Source organism: Rhinoderma darwinii, chromosome 1 (assembly GCF_050947455.1).
Source record: "Rhinoderma darwinii isolate aRhiDar2 chromosome 1, aRhiDar2.hap1, whole genome shotgun sequence".
NCBI classification, from domain to species: Eukaryota; Metazoa; Chordata; class Amphibia; order Anura; family Rhinodermatidae; genus Rhinoderma; species Rhinoderma darwinii.
The window spans coordinates 77408335-77419136 of record NC_134687.1 but is presented as its reverse complement, the minus strand read 5'-3'; the positions used below and the strand labels follow the sequence as shown (position 1 = coordinate 77419136).

Genomic DNA, 10802 nt, shown 5'->3' with positions numbered 1-10802 from the left:
CAGTGTCAGGGCGTTATGTGATGGATAATAAAGTAAGGCTCCATGCTCACGGCCATGCCCGTAATCACAGACGGATGCTGGCGGCGGCGAACAGCCACTTGCATTTTTGGCCCGTGCTCCCATACATATATGGGAGCACGGCCCGTAAAAAGCAAAAGAACGGACATGTTATATAATTTGCGGTACATTTCTATGGCCTGGACACCTTCCTGCAAATATACTGGAAGTTGTCCATGGTCAATAGAAGTAAATGGGTCCGTAAATGGGTCCGTTGTTACGGTCCGCAATTACGGACGACTTTTATGGTCATGTGCATGGGACCTAACTGAGAAGATGGTTAACCGTAACCTGAGTTTCCCTGATCCCAGCCGTTAGAGTGGTGCCGCGGTTGTGTATTATAGTGCCCCTGCGATCTGCATGATCTGCATATGGTCATCATGATGCGACTACTGCCTGCCACTCATATGTTGCCAAATAGTTAAACAAAATTTACCATCCCAAGACTATTTCAAAATAAAATAACATCGAAACAAGCAAACACTTCACACTTGATGGTCTATGAAAATACAAAGTCAGAGTGTTTATTGTGTTATCAGTACTTTTTAGATTGACAAATACTTTAGGTTAAAATTATTAATGATAACAATTTAAAATGTAGAATGAAAGTAAAGCTTCACTTTTGTACTGCATTATGAGTCATTCTCCACTATATATTTTTAGGCCATGTTAACTCTGCATTATTTGTCCTCCTTTTAACGTATATACTAGGAAAAGCTCCTGATGGATATGTTAAACGGATGCCATGACGGATGCCTTACAGTGGCACCTATCACTCATAGACAGATATGGGATCCGTTCAATGGCGGATTATAATATGGGCGGTTCGGGCGGTCGCCCAGGGCCCAAGGCTGCCAGGGGCCCATCGGGGCCCGAACCGCACACAAACTTCAAAAACTATGCAGCGCTGCCCGCTTCCAACTGAATCTGCGTCCGCAGGACGCAGATTCAGTTGGGTTGAATGCTGGAGCCTCGCCCCAACATTCACTCTGCCATGAGCGGCTCGGTGCAGGCAGGCGCGATGTAGTGACGTCCAGAGGAGGAGAAGCATCCCCCACCGTCGTGGGAACCGGGTTAGGTAAGTAATTATGTTTTCTTTTTTATTAGGTACGTACATATGGAGGCATTATACTGTGTCAGCTATGGGGCATTATACTGTGTCACCTCTATGGGGCATTATACTGTGTCAGCTATGGGGCATTATACTGTGTCAGCTATGGGGCATTATACTGTGTCACCTCTATGGGGCATTATACTGTGTCAGCTATGGGGCATTATACTGTGTCACAGCTATGGGGCATTATACTGTGTCAGCTATGGGGCATTATACTGTGTCAGCTATGAGGCATTATTCTGTGTCAGCTATGGGGCATTATACTGTGTCAGCTATGAGGCATTATACTGTGTCAGCTATGGGGCATTATACTGTGTCAGCTATGGGGCATTATACTGTGTCACCTCTATGGGGCATTTTACTGTGTCACATCTATGGGGCATTATACTGTGTCACATCTATGGGGCATTATACTGTGTTGCAACTATGGGGACTTTATACTGTGTCACATCTATGGGGCATTATACTGTGTCACATCTATGGGGCATTATACTGTGTCGCAGCTATGGGGGCATTATACTGTGTCGCAGATATGGGGATATTATACTGTGTCACATCTATGGGGGCATTATACTGTGTCACATCTATGGGGCATTTTACTGTGTCACATCTATGGGGCATTACACTGTGTCAGCTATGGGGCATTATACTGTGTCACATCTATGGAGGCATTAGGGTATGTTCACACGCTGAGAGGCAGTTACGTGTGAAAAGACAGACTGTTAACAGCTGCCTCGTTTCACACGTAAAAGCTCCTCCTCGTAATTTACGAGGCGTCTGAGACGCTCGTAAACCTTGAGCCGTGCTTCATTGATTTCAATGAAGAACGGCTCAAATTACGTGGCAAAGAAGTGCCCTGCACTTCTTTGCCGAGGCAGTAAATTTACGGGTCGTCGTTTGACAGCTGTCAAACGACGACTCGTAAATAACAGGTCATCTGCACAGTACGTCGGCAAACCCATTCAAATGAATGGGCAGATGTTTGCCGACGTATTGTAGCCATATTTTCAGACGTAAAACGAGGCATAATACGCCTCGTATACGTCTGAAATTTGGCCGTGTGAACATACCCTCATACTGTGTCACAGCTATGGGGCATTATACTGTGTCACAGCTATGGGGCATTATACTGTGTCACATCTATGGAGGCATTATACTGTGTCGCAGCTATGGGGGCATTATACTGTGTCGCAGCTATGGGGGCAATATACCGTGTAGCAGCTATGGGGATATTATACTGTGTCGCAGCTATGGAGGCATTATACTGTGTTGCAGCTATGGGGGCATTATACTGTGTCATAGCTATGGGGAATTATACTGTGTCGCAGCTATGGAGGCATTATACTGTGTCGCAGCTATGGAGGCATTATACTGTGTTGCAGCTATGGGGGCATTATACTGTGTCGCAGCTATGGAGGCATTATACTGTGTCGCAGCTATGGGGATATTATACTGTGTCGCAGCTATGGAGGCAATATACCGTGAAGCAGCTATGGGGATATTATACTGTGTTGCAGCTATGGGGGCATTATACTGTGTCGCAGCTATGAAGGGCATTATACTGTGGGGGCAGCTACGGGGGACATTATACTGAGCAATTACAAGAGCTGCAGGTCCAAGGGGGGAGACGCTGTGTAGCACAATATACAAGGGGGGATTGTTGTATAGCACTATATAGAAGGGAGCGCTGTGTATCACTATATCTAAGGGGGATTGCTGTGTAGCACTATATACAAGAGGGGGAGGGCTATGTGACGCTATTTACAGAGGGGGAGGACTGTATAGCGCTATTTACAGGGGGCTGTGTGTGGTGCTATCTACAGTGTTTGACACAATTATATTCAGGGGCGCAGTCTATGGTGCTATAATATTTAGGGGCACAGTGTTTGTACTATTTTATTCAGGGGCGCAGTGTTTGGTACTATTATATTTAGGGGCACAGTGTGTGGCACCATGATAATATTATCTTTGTTTATAGGTGTAGAAATGTTGGAAAAGTGAGGAGCCAAAGACATCTGAGTGGCAAATTCTTCAGAAATTGGTCATGGCCGGGAAAAGTCGTGATGAAGTCTGGACTGGATGGAGAAGAGGAAAAAAACTACGTCGTCACCTGTGAGTCACTAGATTTATAGACAATCTGTCATCTCTACTGACATGTTTATTATAGGAAATCCTTGTATTTCACAAAGTCTTTGTGCAGTCCAGGACTGATAGACAAATAAGTGTTACTATTCCCCTTGTCAGGAGAATGTGTCCCTACACGGTGCGATACTGTCAGCGATGGTTGGAGACTGTCAGTATGTGGGGACACAGCCTTTTGACAAGGGGAGTAGTAACACCCATTTGTTAATGTCTGGACAAAAAGGAAGTGTTAACAATAGTTACAGGGCGGCGGTGGAGAAGGGGGGCCCAACTATGGGTAACAGCCCAGGGCCTATGGTCTACTTAATCCGCCACTGGATCCGTTTAACGTATATATTGTAAGCTTTTTCATGATGTATCAGCTAAATGGGTGCTATAATAGCCTATGAGTGACAGGTGCCACCGGTAGGCATCTGTGAATTGTATCCATCCCCCATAGGCTGCTATGACATCCATTTAGCGGATACGTCATCAAAAACCCATGATGTATCACTTTAACTAATACCTGTGTCGGATGCCATACGTCTTTTCACAGGATATTACAGAATGAAATAACGCAGTCTACTACGCTATTCCATACTTGATTTTTTTTGTGGTATACTCATACAATATACTGATATTTCTGATAAGGTAAATAGCTAAAAACAACACTGTTAGGAAACGTATGTCTCTTTAAGATTGTCATGACTACTAGCCTAGCTTCTGGGTGGCTCTGTTGTGACTTGCAGAGACAATCTCATTTCTCTGTCTTCTTCCTATCAGATACTAGGGTGGTGTATTTAAGTCTGGTCAGTTCTTTCATTGTTGCTTGTGAATTTCTTTAGGTATGCAAGTATTTGATCAAGCATCTGGCTACTCCCTGTATCACCTGACTATTTGGATTATTGGAACTGGTCCTCGGCTTTGTCTTTAGATGAACCCTTTTGCTCACTGATTTGGACATTCTGCTCTTGGCTGGTTTTGATCTCTGCAACTCCTGGTACTCTTCTGCTTTCTGATATGTAATTACAGTCTCTCCTAGTTGTGTACTCAGTTTGCTGTTTACCCTCTTCGTGACGTGTTTCCATTCTGGTATTGCCTGCATTGCACCACCTGTCCAACACTGTATTCTGTTAATGCAACCTGGGTTCTATGCAGCCAAATCCAACCTGCCTTGCGGTGGGCTCTGGTGAAGACCATAGAGTAGCCTTAGGCTCTGCTGATCAGAGTAGTGAGGGACTTGAGGTAGCAGATTACCTGCTCGCTTTATTCAGACAGTCTCCAGCTACCTTTGGCGAATAGCTTATAGAGCAATTCCATAACTTGCACTCTGGGGAATTTCTCAACTAGTGATTCCATTACAAACACCTTATAGAAGACCTATTACTTCCTGGGAAATCTGAAGAAGTAATAGGAGACCAACATTTTTTTATTTTTATTTTAAATATATATAATTATGACAATTAAACAATTTCCTCTCTAATATAGTGATAAAAGCTCTGGCCCTTTAAGAGCTGAGATGACTTTAGACATTTTTTTGCCAGCTCTGCATTTCAGTGATTTGTCACACTTTAGAAAGCATTGGGAAATGAATTCACCAGGTTTAAGATTCAGTTTTGGCCAGGGGCAGATCAAGATTACACTGGACACTGGGATATATGGAATCTGTGGGTGCCCGATCCTGGAGTTTTAAAAGTCATATACTCTACCACAGAAAGCAACCCAAAAATTGGGAAAGACAGCAACCAGAAAAATAGGGCAGATAGCGACCTGGGAAATACAGAATACATCGACCAGAAAAATAGGAAAGATAGCGACCTATGACAACCAATGAGAGCACAGTTTTTATTTGTTCCAAATGGTCTTAGAGATATGGGAACCGGATGCTGATTAAGTTCTATGGGTTTTGATGAACCTCCCCATCTACATAAGTACATAGATGCACAGGAGCCCTGCCCCCTCCTATACAGCACTCAAACTTTACAGATACCCCCTCCCCTACTGCAGTGCAGTGTTTCATCATGATCTGCAGAGGACTTACTGACTTCTCTACACAGCTGCTGCAATAGGAGGTATTGTGATGTCATCATTATTAGGTCTGATGTTGTCACAATGGTGTGGAACACCGGTGATGTCACAATTACCTGCATGGAATAGACTCAGTGTTAGGCACTGTTTCAGACATTCAAATCTCAGTGTTGGCAGAAGATCTTTTTTTTCTGTTGACTGCGAATGAGAATGGATTTCCCTTATTTAAAAATGCTGATTTTTCTGATATTGCTTATTAACCCCGCACAAGGTAAGGAAAATTCCCATTTTAACATCTCCTTAATTTCATGTTGCTGTCATTTACATCAGAATGGATAATATAATGACATATATGTGTGTCATGTAAATCAGGGCAGTGCAGATTTAGACCTCGTCCACACAGCAGTATTTTGATCAGTATTTGTAAGAGAATTGAGTACCTCCACCCACATTACACAAAATGTAGAAACAAAGGATTTCCAAAACCTTTGGTGAATTTACTTAGTAGCTAAAATTAAAGAATGGATGTCTCTTATTGACCTTGGAAAAAAGGCCTGTGAAGATTTTCAACAGGGATATCCTGTAAATGTAAAAAATAAATAAATATGGAAATAGTCGGCCTCTATAACTGTCTAACTGTCCAACAATGGACCCATAGCAACCAATAGAAATTTAGGTTCTTTTTTATAAACTGTACGGAAAAATTAACCGTGGACTGTGATTGGTCAGTATTCATCTATAGGAAAGTTTTGCTACATGTGGTGCAGGGCGTATTTATGGATTAAGGACTCAGGGCCGGACAATATATGTGCTTCATTAAATTCCATTTATTTTCCTAGGTGCAGAAAAGGTTAAGAACTTGGCAGAACAAATAGACAGCCGAGGTAAGTGTTAATGTATCACAAATAAGTCTTTTTTTTTCAATTACTCTCTTCCAGTTTCATTTTTTGTTCCCACAAAAAAAAATCTCCATCACTTGCTATTACAGTGAAGCCCACAACTTTATACCAGATCTCCACCCAGAGCATGACTGAGAACATCACCAGCTTACCCCATAGACCTCTCATGGGTGACACTGAGGAGTGAAGACCTCTTCACACATATAATCAATGATTCTCACTTATGTCGCATCTATATAACAAGACTCTATGGAAATAAATGTTCTTACATCAGAATTATTTTCTCTTTCACAGTTCAAGACAGGCTCCTCATGATCATCTTGCCTGGCATAGCCATCATGATTCTCTTCTTGATTCTCCAGTGCATTATTAGTCAATGGTAAGTTACTGAGAACTTCTACCAATCATATTACATTGTAATACCTAGAATCAATAATTACCATTAGTGATGTCACTAGGCCCAGGCACGGCTGCCATGAGAAATATCTAGACCCCATACAGGGTAAAGGTCAGCCCCCAGAGTAAAGGTCAGCCCCCCATGATCTGTCTTATACATCTCCTACACTTAATTTTGGACCCTAAAGTTGACACTTATAGAGATAACATAATCCTTTTCCAACATAAAGATTACCCCCTTCCCGCACACAGTGGCCCATGGATCTTGTTATCTGTGAGGCCCGTACCATATATATATATATTATTTATTTTTTTTATTCAGGATGTATCATCATACTGAATAGGACTGAACTGAATAGAAGGTCGGATAATATGTAATAGTCTGCCATAGGGTTTATACCAGTAAACCTAAATAAAATACATTTCTAGTGGAGTTGTTATTAAAAAAAAAACAATTTTGCACACAACACTATGTGCTATGTGGTGCCCTCTGCGGTCCTCCATTTATACTGAGATTCTAGCAACGCCTCTAACTATTATTATTTACAGGCATAATGGGAAAGATTTACTAAGACTGATATTTTAAACGCCAGTCTTAAAAAGAAGGGCGTTGGAGTAAAACGCGGCAGATTTATTAAGAGGCGCATGCCTCTAAATACATTTGGTGCATCTTTAGCTGATCTAAAGACAGAAATTGAAATCTCTGAGTGCTATGAGCAGGTGTAGATTTACTCTATAATTGAAACCAATTTCCGGTGCAAATTATAGTAAATATGATGGACCGATGGTGACCCGCTGCCTAACCCCGCTCACTTTTCCCACTACTTCAAAAGTGACGAGAGAAGTGAAAAGTTGCACATTTAAGCTCAAATATAATGTGTGCCCATTCTTGCTGCTTTTTAATACCAGAAAACTGGCAAAGACATTTAATAAATTGACCCCAATGAGAATGAGAGATACTGGAGCTGTACATTGTGTACATGGATGTGATCAGTGTCCTGGTATAAGTACAGTATGAGTGGTTGATGGAAAAGGAGAAATACTAAGATCATATTCAGACCAGCGGTTGTCACTTTTCTGGGTAACACTCACTCTGTACACACCGGCAGCTCAGATCACATCCTGCTAAGCATCATGTAAACTAACTGTAGATGATTTGATATATATCTGACTTGTTTATATGAATGCTACTTTCTATAACTGCATATGGGATGTGGAGATCAGAACGTGCACCCAGCATTCCTTGCTGACTGAAGAAGCGAGTGCGACCATTGCACTACTGAAGATTAAAACAAATGTATGATATTAATATTCCAATTTCATTGTTTCTTGGGATTATAGCAAAGATTGTAAGATCATCCAGAGGATTTTTCCTTTGAAAAGAGAAGGCATGAATGACGAGGACACTGAACTAGAATCTGTTGTTGTCCACAAGCCAGGTAAGAAATATAACTGTACACATTAACTGCTGAACATGGGACACACAGAATTATCTCAGCTATATTACTACATAGTGTAAAAAAAAAAAAAATGGTTCTCATTCCCTGTCTGTCAGTAGTCATGTGTACCATGATATTTTATAAAATGTGATCTTTTTATATTTAAGGGATTGTCCGCTTTGGACAATCCATTTTTGTTAGATTAGCCCCATGAAAATAAGCTGCTCACAGGTTGTCCCTATGCTGGGACCCACAGTGATAAGCTGTAGTATAAAAGGTAATAAGGCAGCAAGTGTTCAATGTCCCCAGAGGCTAAAGAAAGCATTGCACATTTCTCATATTAGTCAATTGATTGCGTGTAAGCTGACTGTTTATATTGGACGCGCATGCTGGGTCCTCTAGAGGGAGAGGCACTCTTTATAGCCGCTCTCCTATCTGACTAATAGATGCGGACCCTGAACAGGAGACTCCCCTCTAATAACTTAGAATTCTGTATTTGGAAATAGATTTTTTAAACTAGACAACTCCTTTAATCTTTTAGTATTTTTCTCCTGGTTTTCTACAATCAGTCTGTGCTTACACCCATCATGAACCGTCACATCTAGACTCTTATTAACAATCACAGACTCCTTAAGTATCCTAGCAGCTCTAAAATGTTCTCCATCTTCTCCCTAAAAACTTTTAATGCATGTTTTTATAGAAAACAAGGAGGAGATAACATCTAAGGCTGTGGACAACGCTGATATAACACCCTGCAGTGAGGTCATTTCTTGCTGCGTTTCCTTCTTCTATAAAGGAACAACAGTACATTTTGGAGACGTTAGATCAGCCACTGGCCTGAAGGCTCTAAATAAGTACCTGGCCGATAAAAGTTATATCAAAGGACATAACCCAACCCAGGCTGATATAATAGTGCTCGAGTCACTATCCGGTGCTCCACCTGCTGAACTGTTCCACGTTCTCCGCTGGTTCAATCACATCAAGACTTATAAACCACAAAAGGCTCGTCTGCCAGCGTGAGGAGGCCATAAACCGGCCCTAAAGAAGAGCATATAAAGGTGAGATGTATGTGTTGTCTGGTATGAGTCTTGTATAGAATAGAATACAAAGAACATTTCTATATAGTAATGTTTTATTCATTCTTCTGTTGCTTACAGTTTTGCTCATCCCAGGAGGAATATCAAGTCATAGCCACACAGCTTAAACATCAATGGAATTTCCGAAACTGTGATGATGACATAGATGGCGAACTTTAACCAGCAAATGCCAGGATGGTGCTTGTGCCCTCCTCTAGAACATTATATGACCCTTCTAGAGCTACACAACTTAAACATCAATGGAATTCCAAAACAGTGATGGCGAATATACTAAACTGTAAATATAGACGGTGAACATCAACTAACAAATGCCAGGGTGAAGCTTGTGCCCTCCTCTAGAACATTATATGACTCTTCTTTAAAAAAAAAATACACACTGCTTACGCAGTTTGGAGGATAAATGGCATCAGCCCGTAGGACAGGTCAGCAGAAAAGTGTCATCTCCATCTGCTCAAGATCACCTGCAGTAGGCATCTGATTCAATGAAGATATGCCAGCTATACCAAGTGCCATGTGATATGAGAAACATCTCTGGTCACTGATATCAAATCCTTCATGTGTGGTACATAACAGATCTCTTGAAACCATCCATAGATTGAAGGCGGTGAATTAGACTTCCAGAGTCTGGGGACAACTGTATGTGCAGCAGTCAACAACCTGCAGAACATATATACAGGAGGCAAAGCCACCCCAGTCTTCTAGATAATATCCTCTACCACATACCAAGTGAGAGATAGGGGGCATTCCCACCAATATACATCATTGTAACTCTCCACATCTCAAACACCTCTCAGGACCATCAGGATAGACTGCATGGAGAGAGAAGGCCACCTGATACCATCTGGAGAGGATTTTGTCATTAATGATGATTATTTACTTATCATATATACCTAAATAAAAGAAGATGTAAATCTAAGATTTTGTGTGTGAATTGTTATATCAGCGATGAAAGGAATGAACAACTGATACTATGTTTAACACTCCTGTCATGTTTGATTTGTGCTCTAATAGTTTGTTGAGTACAGAAAAAAAACCATAGCATTAACCCCTTACCGCTATTGGGCGTGACTATACATCCGTATTAAGGCTCACTTACCACAAATGGGCATACAGTCACGTCTTGAAGATGATGCGGGCACAGCAGCTGTCCCCACGCCATCTGCAGCGGGTGTCAACCAGGAAGCCTAGAAATGGCCTAGCAATGGCTTCCTGGTCGGCCAAGTACGGAAGCCTATTAGGTCCTAATAGGCTAACTGTCAGCTGAAAAATGATAGTTACAATACACAATACTCCATAAGTAGTGCAGCATATTGTACAGGGGATCAGAGGATCAGGCCTTAACCCCTTCCCGACATTTGTCGTAAGTATACGTCATGGAAAGCCAGTGCTTCCTGCAAAATGTCGTATACTTACGACAAATGCATGGCACCGTCTCAGAAGCCGAGTCGGTGCCATCATCCCCGGATGTCAGCTGTATCTTACAGCTGACACTCTGCTGTAATGGTGGAGACAGAAGTTAGCTTCGATCCCGGCCATTAACCCCTTAAATGCAGCGGTCAAAAGTGATCGCTGCATTTACGGTGTTTACATCTCATAAACACCCCAGCAATGAAATTGCCAGGGTGTCGGTGGCTGCAATGGCAACCGGAGG

At 41.9% G+C, this 10802-nt stretch overlaps 1 long non-coding RNA gene across 1 annotated transcript; it reads left to right on the top strand.

Annotated features, from left to right (window-relative positions):
• Positions 1-7873: 7873 nt before the first annotated feature.
• On the top strand, positions 7874-10033 carry LOC142735910 (uncharacterized). Its single transcript, XR_012880549.1, has 3 exons — positions 7874-8054; positions 8755-9112; positions 9212-10033. It is a non-coding gene; the product is annotated as an uncharacterized LOC142735910 (long non-coding RNA).
• The last annotated feature ends 769 nt before the right edge of the window (positions 10034-10802 follow it).